The sequence below is a fragment of the Rana temporaria genome, chromosome 7, assembly GCF_905171775.1.
Source record: "Rana temporaria chromosome 7, aRanTem1.1, whole genome shotgun sequence".
Classification (NCBI taxonomy): domain Eukaryota; kingdom Metazoa; phylum Chordata; class Amphibia; order Anura; family Ranidae; genus Rana; species Rana temporaria.
In genome coordinates this window covers 93,262,833-93,278,627 of record NC_053495.1, presented here as the reverse complement: position 1 = coordinate 93,278,627, position 15,795 = coordinate 93,262,833, and positions in this window count along the sequence as shown.

Below are 15,795 nucleotides of genomic sequence, written 5' to 3'. Positions count from 1 at the left end.
GCCAGGTCGCCACTGCGACTAGAAATTTCACCCTGGCGCCTGGGCTTTGATCAGTGACAGGTGTCCCTGCTACAGGGTCGGGTTGCGGGGTCTTGGCCATGAACATGATTAGCGGTGGAAGCGGGGATGGAGCAGGAAGAGAGTGGCACAGCAGCGGCTGACACGGCGGGAGGAACGAGTGGCCAGCAGAGTGAAGTCCAGCTGGGGGTCCACGGCGGTCTGTCATCCCCACTGCTGCTGTCGTCCCTGCCCCAAGGTATTGCGGGAAGCGACTCAAGAACATCCAGGACCCGGATTCGGTGGTTTCCAAACGCCAGAGCGCCCTGCTCCTCTGACTGTCTGAGAGGGGATGAGCACGGGAGAAGAGGGTCAGTGCCGTTGCCAGGAGTTGGGTGTGGGCCGCACCGGGTGACACCTGTGGGCAGCGCTGCAGCGGCACCACTCACGAACACTACTCGTCGCACAGTCCTCGCCCCTAGACAGCACACAGCGGAGCGGAACGAAGCCGCCTCCCTCTCCTCTCTGTTTACGGAGGAGGAGGAGGAGGTCCGAGGGACACACTCCGCTGTGTCTATCCACCGAATCCGGGTCCCCGATGTTCTTGAGTTGCTTCCCGCAATACCTTGGGGCAGGGCGACAGCAGCAGTGCGGATGACAGACCGCAGCTGGACTTCTTTCTACTGGCCACTCGTTCCTCCTGCCGTATCAGCCGCTGCTGTGCCGCTCTCTTCCTGCTCCATCCTGCGCTGTTCTGAGGTCTGTAAATGTTTTTATGTAGTCCAAATAGACATGTGCTGGGGGGTGCTATGGGAGGTAAGAGGGAGGTCTGCACTGAGGGGGGGGGGTGCACTGAGTGGCATCTGCATTGATGGGGGTCTGCACTGTGGGGGCCTACACTGATGGAGAGGGGGGCTGCACTGAGGGGGGGTGCACTAAGGGGGGTCTACATTGATGGGGGGGATCTGCACTGAGGGGGGTGTACACTGATTGAGGGGGGATCTGCAATGATGGGGGCTGCACTGAGGGGGGTGCACTGATGGGGTCCTGCACTAATGGAGAGGGGGGTCTGCACTGAGGGCGGGTGCATTGTGGGTGGTCTACATTGATGGGGGGATCTGTACTGAGGGGGGTGTACACTGTTGGAGGGGGGTCTGCAATAATGGGGGGCTGCACTGATGGAGGGGGGTCCACACTGATAGATGGGGGTCTGCAATGACGGTGTCTGTACTTAGTGAGGGGGGTCTGTACTTGGTGAGGGGATCTATACTGCGGGAGGGGGTCTGTACTTAGTGAGGGGATCTATACTGCGGGAGGGGGGTCTGTACTTAGTGAGGGGGATCTATACTGCGTGAGGGGGGTCTGGACTTAGTGAGGGGATCTATACTGAGAGAGGGGAGTCTGTAGTTAGTGGAGGGGGGACCATAGTTGGTGGAGGGGGGGGTGATACCAACCCTAGTGACGTCACCAAACCTGGCGCCTAACTTTTTTAGCTGGCTCCTAGATTCAAAGCAAATTTGTCAAGCCCTGCTTTAGGTACACACTGCAGAGGACACAGACAGTACACACACCACGTAGCTTTAGGTGCACACTGCAGAGGACACAGACAGTACACACACCATGTAGCTTTAGGTGCACACTGCAGAGGACACAGACAGTACACCATGTGAAAGTACTTGCAGCAATATACCCTGCCTGTAGTATTGATATGAGAAGATCTCTGCTTCTAGGAGTAAATATGAGAAACACCAGCTTTAAGTTAGGTGCACAATGTGCAGAGGACACGGACAGTACACACACCACGTAGCTTTAGGTGCACACTGCAGAGGACACAGACAGTAAACCACGTGAGAATATTGCAGCTAGCACAATCACCTGCCTGCCTGTCAGTAAATTAGGAAGAGCAGATCTAGCTAAACTATACAGTGTATAAATATATATACAACACCTGGGATGCATATATATCCTCTACACACTGTAATTCTAACTGACTAGCCTGCCTGCTCTATCTAACTCAATTGAAATGACACTGTCTCTCTCTGTCTCTATCTTTAACCACCGTCCGCAACACACTACACAAGGCTGACTTGCAGGCGGCCTTTTATAGTGTGGGACGTGTACTAAACCCCCTGAGCCATAATTGGCCAAAGCCACCCTGGCTTTGGCCAGTTATGGCTCTCCGTTTTTTGCAAGCTGTGATTGGCCAAGCATGCGGGTCATAGTGCATGCTTGACCAATCATCAGCCAGCAATGTACTGCGATGCCACAGTGAATTAGGGGCTCAAACACAAAGCTCATGCCTACCTTTCAGTAAAACTGTTGTTGAAGATTTGGAGTACAGCAGTACTGCAATACTCAGGATTTACAGAGTATAGCCCTATTTGGGACAATAAAAATGTACCTGAGTTAAAGGGGCTGGAGAACTTTGATAATTGGAAGCAGAAGGGAGTAGTAAGGCTATCACAATTATATGCAGCAGAGGAGCTAAAGACATTTCAGGAGCTAAAAGAGGAATTTGGGTTTTCAAACAATAATTTTTACCAGTACTTACAGTTAAGACACGGAGCAGGTTAAAACGGAGCAGAGCCTCCATGCTGAGAATGCTGGTAGATGCCACTTCCCTAAAAGGCCTGACCTCAAAAATTGTATGAAAATAGTTTAAAAATATTGGAAAAGGACTCCTATGCGACGTTTTTTACAACTTCATCATTAACCACTTAACCATATTGCTGGTCAAAGACCAGAGCACTTTTTGCGATTCAGCACTGCGTTGCTTTAACTGACAATTGCGCGGTCATGCGACGTGGCTCCCAAACAAAATTGGCGTCCTTTTTTCCCCACAAATAGAGCTTTCTTTTGGTGATATTTGATCACCTCTGCGGTTTTTAGTTTTTGCGCTATAAACAAAAATAGAGCGACAATTTTGAAAAAAAATGAATAATTTTTACTTTTTGCTATAATAAATATCCCCCAAAAATATATAAAAAAAAAACATTTTTTCCTCAGTTTAGGCCAATACGTATTCTTTTACATATTTTTCGTAAAAAAATGGCAATAAGCGTTTATTGATTGGTTTGCGCAAAAGTTATAGGCCCAGATTCTCAAAGGCGTTACGCCGGGGCACCTTGATATGCGCGGCGCAACTGTACAGATGCGCCGTCGTATCGGTGCGCCGTACCCACAGAACCAGGTCCGCCAGAAATTAGTCTTGTTCCGATCGGCGCAACGTTTGTACGCCGGCGTAGCGTAGGCGCACATTTACGCCGAGAACGCCCAGCGCTCCCATTGATTTCATAATCAAATATGCAAATGAGGGATATACGGAGATTCCTGAACGTACGACCGCCCGACGCAGGCTACGAGCGGTGCGCGTAAGCTGTTCGTCCGGTGTAAACTTGCCCCTCATAAAAGCAGGGGCAACTTTGCACCAGACGTGTGCAGGTCAGCTGGAGAGCAGCTTTAGCAGCACCCTTACGGACGAGCTGAGCAACCACACTTGCAGGACAAGACTTCTGTATGCCAACATGCCAGGGGCAGGCATGGTCATAGCACAACTAGTGTGCGCCCAGGCGCTTAGAATGAGAAGGAGAAGGAGGAGGGCACAGCAGCGTTTTTACCGAACGCCATTAGACGTCTTGGCCATCGGGGAAGCAGAGGTGTCTCGCCTCTTCAGATTTAATACTCAAGCCATCCAGGAAATAACCACAATCCTGCAGGATGACCTCACCAGCCCAACACACCGCTCACATGCAGTGCAGCCACTGATCAAGGTCCTGGCAACACTCCATTTCCTGGCCACTGGATCTTTTCAGCGCACAAGTGGAGGTGTGGCTGGGATGTCACAAACCAGCATGAGCAGATGTGTGCACCAGGTTGTCCCCGCAATCCTGAGACACATGTCCAACCAAATCGTCAGACCCACCCAGGAGGTCCAGCGGAATAAGGCAAGGGCAGATTTTGTCAGAATTGCAGGATTCCCACGCACCATCGGGGCCATTGATTGCACCCATGTGGCACTACAGCCCCCCCGTGACACAGAGCACCTATTCCGCAATAGGAAGCTCTGGCATTCTATCAATGTCCAGGTGATCGTGGATGCCCATGGCCTCATATGGCACGTCCGTGCCAAACACCCCGGATCCTGTCATGACAGCTTCATCTACCGCCAAAGCGACATCCCAATGGAGTTTGACCAGAACGTGTATGGGGACAGCTGGCTGGTTGGTGAGTGACATGGGTGTCAGGTATGACTGTCCCCCCCATGACGCAGACATTACGAGGGACACATGCATGACTAACATCCTCCTGTCTTTTCCCTTCCAGGTGACTTCGCATACGCACTTGGACCTCATCTAATGACCCCATTCCGGAACCCCCAAACCCCAGGAGAGGAAAACTACAATGCTGCACACATAAGTACCCGTGCAGTGGTGGAACGAACCTTTGGCCAACTGAAGTCCCGTTTCAGATGCCTGGATAAGTCTGGGGGGACCCTGTTGTATTCCCCAGACTTTGTGTGCCAGATCATCGGGGCATGTTGCATTCTGCACAACTTCGCAGTGAGAAAGGGCCTGGAGATTGAACTACGTGATGACCTGAGCCCCCAACCCGACAATTCCCCCTGCCTGAGGGTACCCGTCTGCTGAGGGATCAGCAATCAGGAGATGCCTCGTTGAACGTCTCTTTGAACGTTAAACACACACATTAAAAATGGCACAATGTGAATGCACGCGTGCACACCACTGTGGTCCCTAGCACACACCCCCCACATGCACATCGAATTGGATTAGACCCAATCAAACCACATGGTTTTAGGGAGCAGTAACGCCGCGCCAAGGCTCCAATTATGTTACTGTACATTCATACACCTTTCACACGCCAGAGGGTGACACCCCTTTGCTGGCAGGAGTGTCAACCCCCCCCCCATTCTCACACCAGTCACACTATTCTGCACGCCTCACCGTGTGCATTTGTCAACAATAAATTAAAATACTCTTTACCAGAGCAATACTTAGAAAAATAAAGAAAATAACTCTTTACCCGAGCAATAATCATAAAGAAAAAATAACTAATTGGCCTGCCTTCGGCCACGGCCCCGGCCCCGGCTCCTCAACTGCCTGGTTGAGGGGGGGGGTTGCATCAGGCAGAGGAGCATCCACCGGGGCAGGAGGCCTGCCCTCTAATGCCACCGCTATCCTCCTCAGGAGGTTATTGGTCTCGGTTTGAACACCAACAATGGCAGCTGTGTACTCATTTAGGGTCTGCACCTCTTTCACCAGGCTTGCTGTGGTGGTTTCGAGATCCCGCAAACAGGTGATAATTGCAGTGGTGTTGCCTGCAATGTCCTGAATCACATCGGTGACATGTCCCCTCTCCCCAAGGCTGTCAGCCACTCGAGTGAAGTCCTGGCCCATCGCACCCATAAGGCGGGTCTGGTTTTCCTGCGCAGTGGTCAGGGTCACAGACAGGAACTCGGGTACCCCCCTGGTTCTCGGCGTTGACCTCCTTGGTCCACGAGAGGCTTCAGGCCTGGCATAGGGGGAGGGATTAGATGGAGGGGGTGGGTTGGGGATGGAGACAGAGGGAGTGGCTGGGTTGGAGATGGAGTCCGAGGATATGGAGGATCGTGGGCTTGAGGTCCGGGATGGACCAGCCAAGCTTCCCAAATCCTCCATGAAAAGGGTCCGTGACACCTCCTCCCCCAAATGCTCCGTATCCTGCAGAACCTTCTCAATGGAGGCGTGGCCACCACTCTCCTCCACCAATGCCGCTTGCCTTCCCTGGGGGTCAGGGGCATCTTCATCAGATGAGGATGGTGTGGGACGGGCAGGGACATCAGCATCAGGGTATGGTGTGGGACGGGCAGGGGCACGAGACGGGCCAGCTTCATCATGGACACCTGTGGATGACACAAAACATTCACATGTTGGTGGACCCACACACATATTCCCTTCCCCCCCCCCACACATGCTACACACCAGATAGTTGAAATAAACACTTACCTGTCCTCAAGGGCGGATGAACAGAATCATAGCCCGGCATTCCCTCAACTTGCACCCTGGTAAGGCACCGGGCAACTACCTCCTCATCTGGTGTCAGACGGATCCTTGAGGCAGGTCCCCCACCAGTGCCCCTGGCATGCCTCGCCATGAGGGCCATCTTGTCCTTGACCCTCCTCCTAAGATCATTTATTTTTTTGCCTATATGATGGGGCCTCCTCGCCTCATTGCCCACAGCATTCACTTGATCCGTTATCCTCTGCAGGATCTCATCCCTTTGCCCCTTGCTTGTAGTTTTACTCCTGGACCCATGGAGGCGGTCATAGTGCCTCTCCATGCCTGCGAGAATGATGGCCCTCTCATCATGAGAGAAATTATTTTTCCTGCTCCTTGTACGCTCAGCAGACATGGCAAAGCACTGCAAAAGTAAGCTCACCACCAACAGTAAACTAACAGGTGGACTTTTGCACACGATGGGCGCATGTCTGGGCGTATTTATGCACTTGGTCGGAGCAACTCGCCAATCGCGTTGTGCGCATGCGCATAGGGGCGGGCAGGGCCGCCATCAGGGGGGTACAGGCATTACACCTGTAAGGGGCCCGGAGGTCCCCAGGGGCCTGGATGGCAACCCCCTTTAAAAAAAAAAAAAAAAACATTTTTTTTGTTTTTTTTTTTTAGGGCAAATTTTTTTTTTTAGAGGTCCGGAGGTCCCCAGGGGCCCGGAGGCCCCGGATGGCAACCCCCCTTTTTTTATTTATTTTTTATAAAAAAAAAAAATTTTTATATATATTTTTATTTTATTTTTTAATAAAGAGCCATTTTTTTTTTAGAGGTCCGGAGGTCCCCATATATATATATTATTATTATTATTATTATTATTATTATTAAAGGGCCCATATGTCCCCAGGGCCCCGGATGGCAACCCCCCTTTTTTTATAAAAAAAATATATTTTTTTTATTAGGGCTGCGGAAATTAACGATTAATTGGTCGATTAATCGTTAATTTCTTTGGTCGATTAAAATTATTTTGATCGATGACGATCCGCGGAGTGAGCTCCGCGGTCTCGCCCATAGGAAAGGCCGCGGCTTCGGCCTAGCTCCGGAGCCGCGGCGCGCTGACGTCATCATCACCTGCCCGCCTGCTTGTATCTTCTTCCCTTGCGCACGTGTGTCCATCGGCTACTCTGCAGATGGGTCTGCCTGCCTGATAGTCAGGTAAGAAAGGACAACCATCTGTGTGTGGTAACATTATGGGGCAGATGTATATATTCCTGGAGTATGGGGACAGATGTGTATATTAAAGCATGGGGGCAGATGCTGTAATGTACACATCTGCCCCCATGCTGTAATGTACACATCTGCCCCCATGCTGTAATGTACACATCTGCCCCCATGCTGTAATGTACACATCTGCCCCCATGCTGTAATATACACATCTGCCCCCATACTGCAAGAATATACACATCTGCCCCCATGCTGTAATGTACACATGGGGGCAGATGTGTATATTCTTGCAGTATGGGAGGCAGATGTGTATATTAAAGCATGGGGGCAGATGTGTATATTACAGCATGGAGGCAGATGCTGTAATGTACACATCTGCCCCCATGCTGTAATGTACACATCTGCCCCCATGCTGTAATGTACACATCTGCCCCCATGCTGTAATGTACACATCTGCCCCCATGCTGTAATGTACACATCTGCCCCCATACTGCAAGAATATACACATCTGCCCCCATGCTGTAATGTACACATGGGGGCAGATGTGTATATTCTTGCAGTATGGGAGGCAGATGTGTATATTAAAGCATGGGGGCAGATGTGTATATTACAGCATGGAGGCAGATGCTGTAATGTACACATCTGCCCCCATGCTGTAATGTACACATCTGCCCCCATGCTGTAATGTACACATCTGCCCCCATGCTGTAATGTACACATCTGCCCCCATACTGCAAGAATATACACATCTGCCCCCATGCTGTAATGTACACATGGGGGCAGATGTGTATATTCTTGCAGTATGGGAGGCAGATGTGTATATTAAAGCATGGGGGCAGATGTGTATATTACAGCATGGAGGCAGATGCTGTAATGTACACATCTGCCCCCATGCTGTAATGTACACATCTGCCCCCATGCTGTAATGTACACATCTGCCCCCATGCCGTAATGTACACATCTGCCCCCATGCTGTAATGTACACATCTGCCCCCATACTGCAAGAATATACACATCTGCCCCCATGCTGTAATGTACACATGGGGGCAGATGTGTATATTCTTGCAGTATGGGAGGCAGATGTGTATATTAAAGCATGGGGGCAGATGTGTATATTACAGCATGGAGGCAGATGCTGTAATGTACACATCTGCCCCCATGCTGTAATGTACACATCTGCCCCATGCTGTAATGTACACATCTGCCCCCATGCTGTAATGTACACATCTGCCCCCATGCTGTAATGTACACATCTGCCCCCAAACTGCAAGAATATACACATCTGCCCCCATGCTGTAATGTACACATCTGCCCCCATACTGCAAGAATATACACATCTGCCCCCATGCTGTAATGTACACATGGGGGCAGATGTGTATATTCTTGCAGTATGGGAGGCAGATGTGTATATTAAAGCATGGGGGCAGATGTGTATATTACAGCATGGAGGCAGATGCTGTAATGTACACATCTGCCCCCATGCTGTAATGTACACATCTGCCCCCATGCTGTAATGTACACATCTGCCCCCATGCTGTAATGTACACATCTGCCCCCATGCTGTAATGTACACATCTGCCCCCATGCTGTAATGTACACATCTGCCCCCATACTGCAAGAATATACACATCTGCCCCCATGCTGTAATGTACACATCTGCCACACAACTACTTTTAGCTGATCTCCTTGCATTGCAACTCTGCATTAGCCACTGGTAAATGTGGTGGGGGCAGTATGGGGGGCAGATGTGTATATTCTTGCAGTATGGGGGCAGATGTGTATATTCTTGCAGTATGGGGGCAGATGTGTATATTACAGCATGGGGTCAGATGTGTACATTACAGCATGGGGGCAGATGTGTATATTACAGCATGGGGGCAGATGCTGTAATATACACATCTGCCCCCATACTGCAAGAATATACACATCTGCCCCCCATACTGCCCCCACCACATTTACCAGTGGCTAATGCAGAGTTGCAATGCAAGGAGATCAGCTAAAAGTAGTTGTATCTGTATGTGCGTTAATTAATCGAAATTAGTCGATTAATCGATTAAAAAAAAAAACGATTAATCGAACACAAAAATTTTAATCAGTCACAGCCCTATTTTTTATATATTTTTTTATATATATATATTTTTTTCTTTATATATATATTTTTTATTTTATATATATATATATATATATATATATATATATATATATATATATATATATATATTATTAAAGGGCTCAGAGGTCCCCAGGGCCCCATGTGTGGCAAACCCCCCCTTTTTTTTAATAAATGTTTATTTTTTTATTTTTGTTTATATATATATATATATATATATATATATATATATATATATATATATATATATATTTATTATTATTATTAAAGGGCCCTGAGGTCCCCAGGGCCCTGGATGGCAACCCCCCCTTTTTTTTCATAAATGTTTATTTTTAATTTTATATATATTATATATATATATATTTATTATTATTATTAAAGGGCCCAGAGGTTTTTTTTTTTCATTTTTATTAAAGGGCCCAGAGGTCCTGGATGGCAACCCCCCTTTTTTGCAATTTCTTTATATATATATATATATATATATATATATATATACACACACATACATTTATATATATATATATATATATATATATATATATATATATATATATATATTATTAAAGGGCCCAGAGGTCCCCAGGGCCCCAGATGGCAACCCCCTTTTTAAAAAAAAAATATATATATATTTTTTATATATATTTTTTATTTTTATTAAAGGGCCCAGAGGTCCCCAGGGCCCCGGATGGCTACCCCCCTTTTTTTATATATTTTTTTCTTTATTTCTTCGTTTTTGTGTAAAGGCCCCCCCCGCTTCTCAATCCGCGGCAACCCCCCACGCTTCTCAATTTATGGTGGCAGCACCCCCCCCCCCCCGGTTCTCTGCTCCAGGGGGCCCATGCCTGAAGCTGTGTAAGGGGCCCCATAATTCCTGATGGCGGCCCTGGGGGCGGGGGACACCCGGTCACGTGACGGCGCATGCGCCGTCCGTTCAGACCATCATTTGCATAAGGTCACGGTTCATTTAAATGTATCACGCCCACTTCCTTCCTACTTTCACTTACGCCCACATACGCCCACGAATTTGCACTACGCCGGCGCAAATTTGAACGCAGGTGCTTCGGGAATACGGAGCTTACCTCTCTAAGTTAGGACGGCGTAGCGCATCTTGGATGCGCTACGCCCGCATAAGGATGCGCCGATATACGAGAATCTGGGCCATAGCGTTTACAAAATAGGGGGTATTTTTATGGCATTTTTATTAATATTTTTTTTTACTAGTAATGGCGGCGATCAGCGATTTTTTTTCGGTACTGCCACATTATGGCGGACATTTCGGACACTTTTGACACATTTTTGGGACCATTGGCATTTTTATAGCGATCAGTGCTATAAAAATGCATTGGATTACTATAAAAATGCCACTGGCAGTGAAGGGGTTAACACTAGGGGGCAGGGAAGGGGTTAAGTATATTCCCTGGGTGTGTTCTAACTGTAGGGGGGGAGGACTGACATGAGGAAATTACTGATCTTCTGTTCATACATTGTATGAACAGAAGATCAGCATTTCTCTCCCTGACAGGACCGGGAGCTGTGTGTTTACTGTCTGTAACGAGTGATCGCGTGTGCGTCGATCGCGCCCGCTGGGCACGCGCACAGGAGTCGGGGGCGAGCGGGGGGCGTGCGCGCGCCCCTATTGGCTGCTGGGCGAGGTGACGTATAGCTACGTGCTCTCGCCCAGCAGAGCCGACCTGCCGCCGTATAACTGCGGCGGCTGGTCGGCAAGCAGCTAAAACGACGTTGCCCACACACAATCGTTAAAAAATAAATGCTCTAGCAAAGCGCGGTGACGTACAACACGTACAACGGCACTATAAAGGGGAAGTTCCATTCTGATGGCACCACCCTTTGGGCTGCTTTAGCTGATTTCATGTTAGTAAAAGACGATTCGCACTTTTCTGTCTGTTACAGCGTGATGAATGTGCTTACTCTATTACGAACGGTAGTTTTACCAGAACGAGCGCTCCCGTCTCATAACTTGCTTGCTTGGGTTTTTCACGTTGTTTAAGCCCACACAAGATAATTTTTTACAACCCGAAAAACGACATAGTTTAAAAACGTTGTTAAAAAATGCAGCATGTTCGAATTTTTTTTGTCGTTTTTCAGAACCCGAAAAATTATGTGAAGCCCACATACGATCGTTTTAAATGAAATTTTTTAAAAACTTCGTTTTTTACATGCCGAAAAATGATCGTGTGTACGCGGCATAAGCTCTCTAGCAGGGAAAAATAGGAATTGGATAGTAATCTCAGTGTGAGAGCCCTAGAACGTGTCCCAGGATCTGGTGTACCTCCAAATATAGGATAGCTGTAAGCTGAACAGCAGGGGGGAAGAAACAAGGGGTAAAGAATAGTAACCCCAGCACAAAACGGGAGATAGTCCTTTAGAGGGTACAGTATTATCTTAATATCCAGGGAGTGAACATACAGCAAGGACCAGTAGGGAGCATGGAGGGGATAGTGTGTCCGTATTGCACTAACGCGTGCCCAGTAACCTCATTAGATCTGTTGTCCTTCTCAACAGCCCAGAAACTTACAAATTTTTACACAATTAACAGAGCATATTACATGCCAAAAAGATTATCTCTGTTTGTGAGATGTCCAGATGCATCTTGCCCCAGGTGTGGGGATTTGATCCATGTGCTCTAGAGGTGCCCCAAGCTATATAGATATTGGGAAGGGGTGTTGAGTAAAAATAAACTCAGTATTTGGATTAGAGCTATGGATAAACCCAATACTATGTACAGTAAAACCTTGGATTGCGAGCATAATTCGTTCCAGAAGCATGCTTGTAATCCAAAGCACTCAAAGCAAATGTTCCCATAACAAATAATGGAAACTCAAATGATTTGTTCCACAACCATTTATTCATAAATCCTTCAGTTTATAGTCCATAAAAAAAATATTATAGCAATGTGATAGGTTGTGTAACCATAAAAAGTCCATCCACAAATGGAAGCCTCCACAAGGGGATTAGAAGCAAAAATCCAGCAGGAGCTACAGAGTATAAAAGAGAAGAGAGGCGCCTCTAAGTGTAGAAGTATGGTTACATCTAATGAATTTACCAACTCACATGGTTGATGATTAAAAGGGGCACATCTAATTATGCAGGCATCCGGGGCAAAGCTGTCTGCAATCGTGACCGGGAAGACTACCCTGCAGTAGAGCGATCTGAAAGTGAGGCTTGAATCACTTGTGGAGGGGAGATGGTAAGGGAGGGTGGGGGTGTAATCTAGATGTACGTACTTATGGGAATTTATTTGTTGTTTTTATATGGAAATGTTTGCATATTGAATAAAAGTAAAATAAAAATTGATTGAATTAAATAAATAAAAAAAAGGTTCCAGCAATTAGAGGGAGGTACCGGAGGTGCTGCCTGATTGAGTCATCCAACCTCCCTGAGTCACTCACACTGACCTGATTCAACCCAGTCTGGCTCTCAGCCAGGCTAAATTTTCCTACACTACAAAACAATGTACACCTAGCACTCTACACTAGAGGGTGCTACACTCCTTTCCTCCAGACCATACATATTAAATTGGTTGTAAAGTCAGAAGGTTTTTTTTCCTAATGCATTCTATGCATTAAGATAAAAAACCTTCTGTGTGCAGCAGCCCCCCTAATACTTACCTGAGCCCATCTAGATCCAGCGATGTTGCTGGAAAGTCTCAGCTGCCCAGGACTCTCTCTCCTGATTGGCTCCCACTGCTGTCAAGTCAGTGAGCTAATTAGGAAAGAGAGGGGGTTGGGCCGAACCGCGGCTCCATGCCTGAATGGACACACAGAGCAGTGGCTCGACTAGGGTGCACCCATAGTAAGCTGCTTGCTATGGGGGCACTTGGAGGGAGGGAAGGGCCAGGAGAGCCAGTGGGGGACCTGAGAAGAGGAGGACATGGGCTTCTCTGTGCAAAACCACTACATAGAGCAGGTAAGTATATCATGTTTATTATTTTAAAATGAAGAAAACTGAGACTTTAGTATCACTTTAACTTCCTGAAGTCTCTCCTTGTATGTTTCATCCCTCAGACCTTTCACCATTTTCATTAACCATCTCTGGACTCGTTCTTAGCAATATCTTTTTGTAAGGGGGGTCTCCAGAACTGGACACAGTATTCTAAATGAGGTCTCATTAAAGATCTATATAGGGGAATCAGGACCTCTTTCTTCCTGCTTGTGACCCCTCTAGTAATGCATCCTAGAATTCTATTTGCTTTTCCCACTGCCTGGTCACACTCTTTGCTCATTTTGCAATCATCTGAAATAAGTACCCCCAAATCGTTTTCCTCTGTAGTGCTGGACAGCACTGTACCCCCAATGGTGTACTCTCTCAAGGGATTCTTTTTTTCCTAGGTGCATTATTTTACATTTTAAAGCGGTCCTCCACCCTAAAGTGGAGTCCCGCTGATCGGAACCCTCCCCCCCTCCGGTGTCACATTTGACACCTTTCAGGGGGGAGGGGGGTGCAGACACCTGTCTAAAGACAGGTATTTGCACCCACTTCCGGCCACACGCTACGGGCGAAAGACGGGCATTCCGTCACATCCCGTCTGTCGCCCGTTGTGTGCTGGGAACACTCGGCTCCCAGCACACAGCGTGTGAGCCAATCGGCGGGCGCAGCGCGACTCGCGCATGCGCCGTAGGGAACCGGGCAGTGAAGCCGCAGCGCTTCACTTCCTGGTTCCCTCACCGTGGATGGAGGGGGGAGCAGCAGGGTGACGAGCGATCGGCTCATCCTCTGCTGCGATCACCGCTGGACTCCAGGACAGGTAAGTGTCCTTATATTAAAAGTCAGCAGCTGCAGTATTTGTAGCTGCTAGCTTTTAATATATTGTTTTAGTGGCACATCCGCTTTAAGTGGTTGTAAAGGCAGAAGGACTTTTATCTTAATGCATTCTATGCATTAAAGGGGTTGTAAAGGTAAATGTTTTTTCACCTTAATGCATCCTATACATTAAGGTGAAAAAACATCTGACGGTACCGCCCCCCCCCCCCCGAACCCCCGTTTTACTTACCTTACCCCTCGAAAGTCCCGCACGCGTCCCCGTGATCCTCTTCGGTTCCCAGCCTGGCCGTTGATTGGCTAGGCTGGACGGATTGATAGCAGCGCAACCATTGGCTGGCGCAGCTGTCAATCACATCTGAAGACACGGCGCGCCGGGGGGTGGGGCCGAGTGATACAGTTGGCGCCTATGCCCGCCGCTGTATCACAGGAGTGCGCCCGCAAAAGCTTTCCGCCATGCTAGCTTGCTCGCATGAAGGTGGAAATCTCTTGCAAGGAGCAGCCGAGACAGCCGCTGAGGGACCCCAGAAGACCAGGTTCGGGGACACTCTGTGCAAAACGAGCTGCACAGTGGAGGTAAGTATAACATGTTTGTTATTTTCCAAAAAAAAATATTAAACTTTAGTGTTCCTTTAAGGTAAAAATCCTTCTATGTGCAGCAGCCCCCCTAATGCTTATCCGAAACTCATCTTGATCCAGCGATGTTGCAGGAGTGTCTCGGCTGCCCGGGACTTCCCTCCTCATTGGCTGAGACAGCAGTGTGGCACCATTGGCTCCGCTGCTGCCAATCAAAGTCAATAAGCCAATGAGGAGGAAAAGGGGCCCGAGCCAAGCCACAGCTCCATGTCTAAATGGACACAAGGAGCTATGGCTCGGTTCGGGTGCCCCCATAGCAAGCTACTTGCTGTGGGTGCACTCAACAGGAGGGAGGGGCCAGGAGCAACAAAGAGAAGGATCGGGTCTTCTCTGTGCAAAACCACTACATAGTGTAGGTAAGTATAACGGCCCCGATTCACAAAGCACTTGCGCCGACGTATCTCAAGATACGCCGCGTAAGTGCAAAAGTGCGCCGTCGTATCTGTGCACCGGACCCACAAACGAAGATGCGCCTAAAAACAGGCTTCATCCCGCCGACGTAACACGGGCGCACATTTAGGCTGGACGCATGTGACGCGCCCATTGATTTTCTATTCAAATATGCAAATGAGGGAAATACGGCGATTCACGAACGTACGTGCGCCCGACGCAGGCTGCGCGATGTGCATGTAAGTTGTACGTCCGGCGTAAAGTTAAGCCCCATAAAGGAGGTGTAACCCAGCAGCAGACATGCAAAGGTCTGCACCAGGGAACTCAAGCCGGCGTATTTTACGTTGTTTACGTTTGACGTGTGTATGGCTGGGCATAGGTTACTTTTACGCCGTAGGCAGTGATCCGGCGTAGTTTAGGCAGTTGTTCCGACATGGTTATGAGCATGCGCAGAGGGATGCGTCCTCATCTCGGCCCATGCGCAGTTGGTGATACGTATCTGTCTGGTGCTCGGCCCATCATTTGCATGGGGTCACGCCTCATTTGCATGGCTCACGCCCACTTCCACCTACCCGATTTACGCCTTCGAAACCCAGCGCAGTTTTGGGAGCACTGGCTTTGTGAATTCCATGCTTGCCTTTCTGCGCTGCGTCGGCGTAG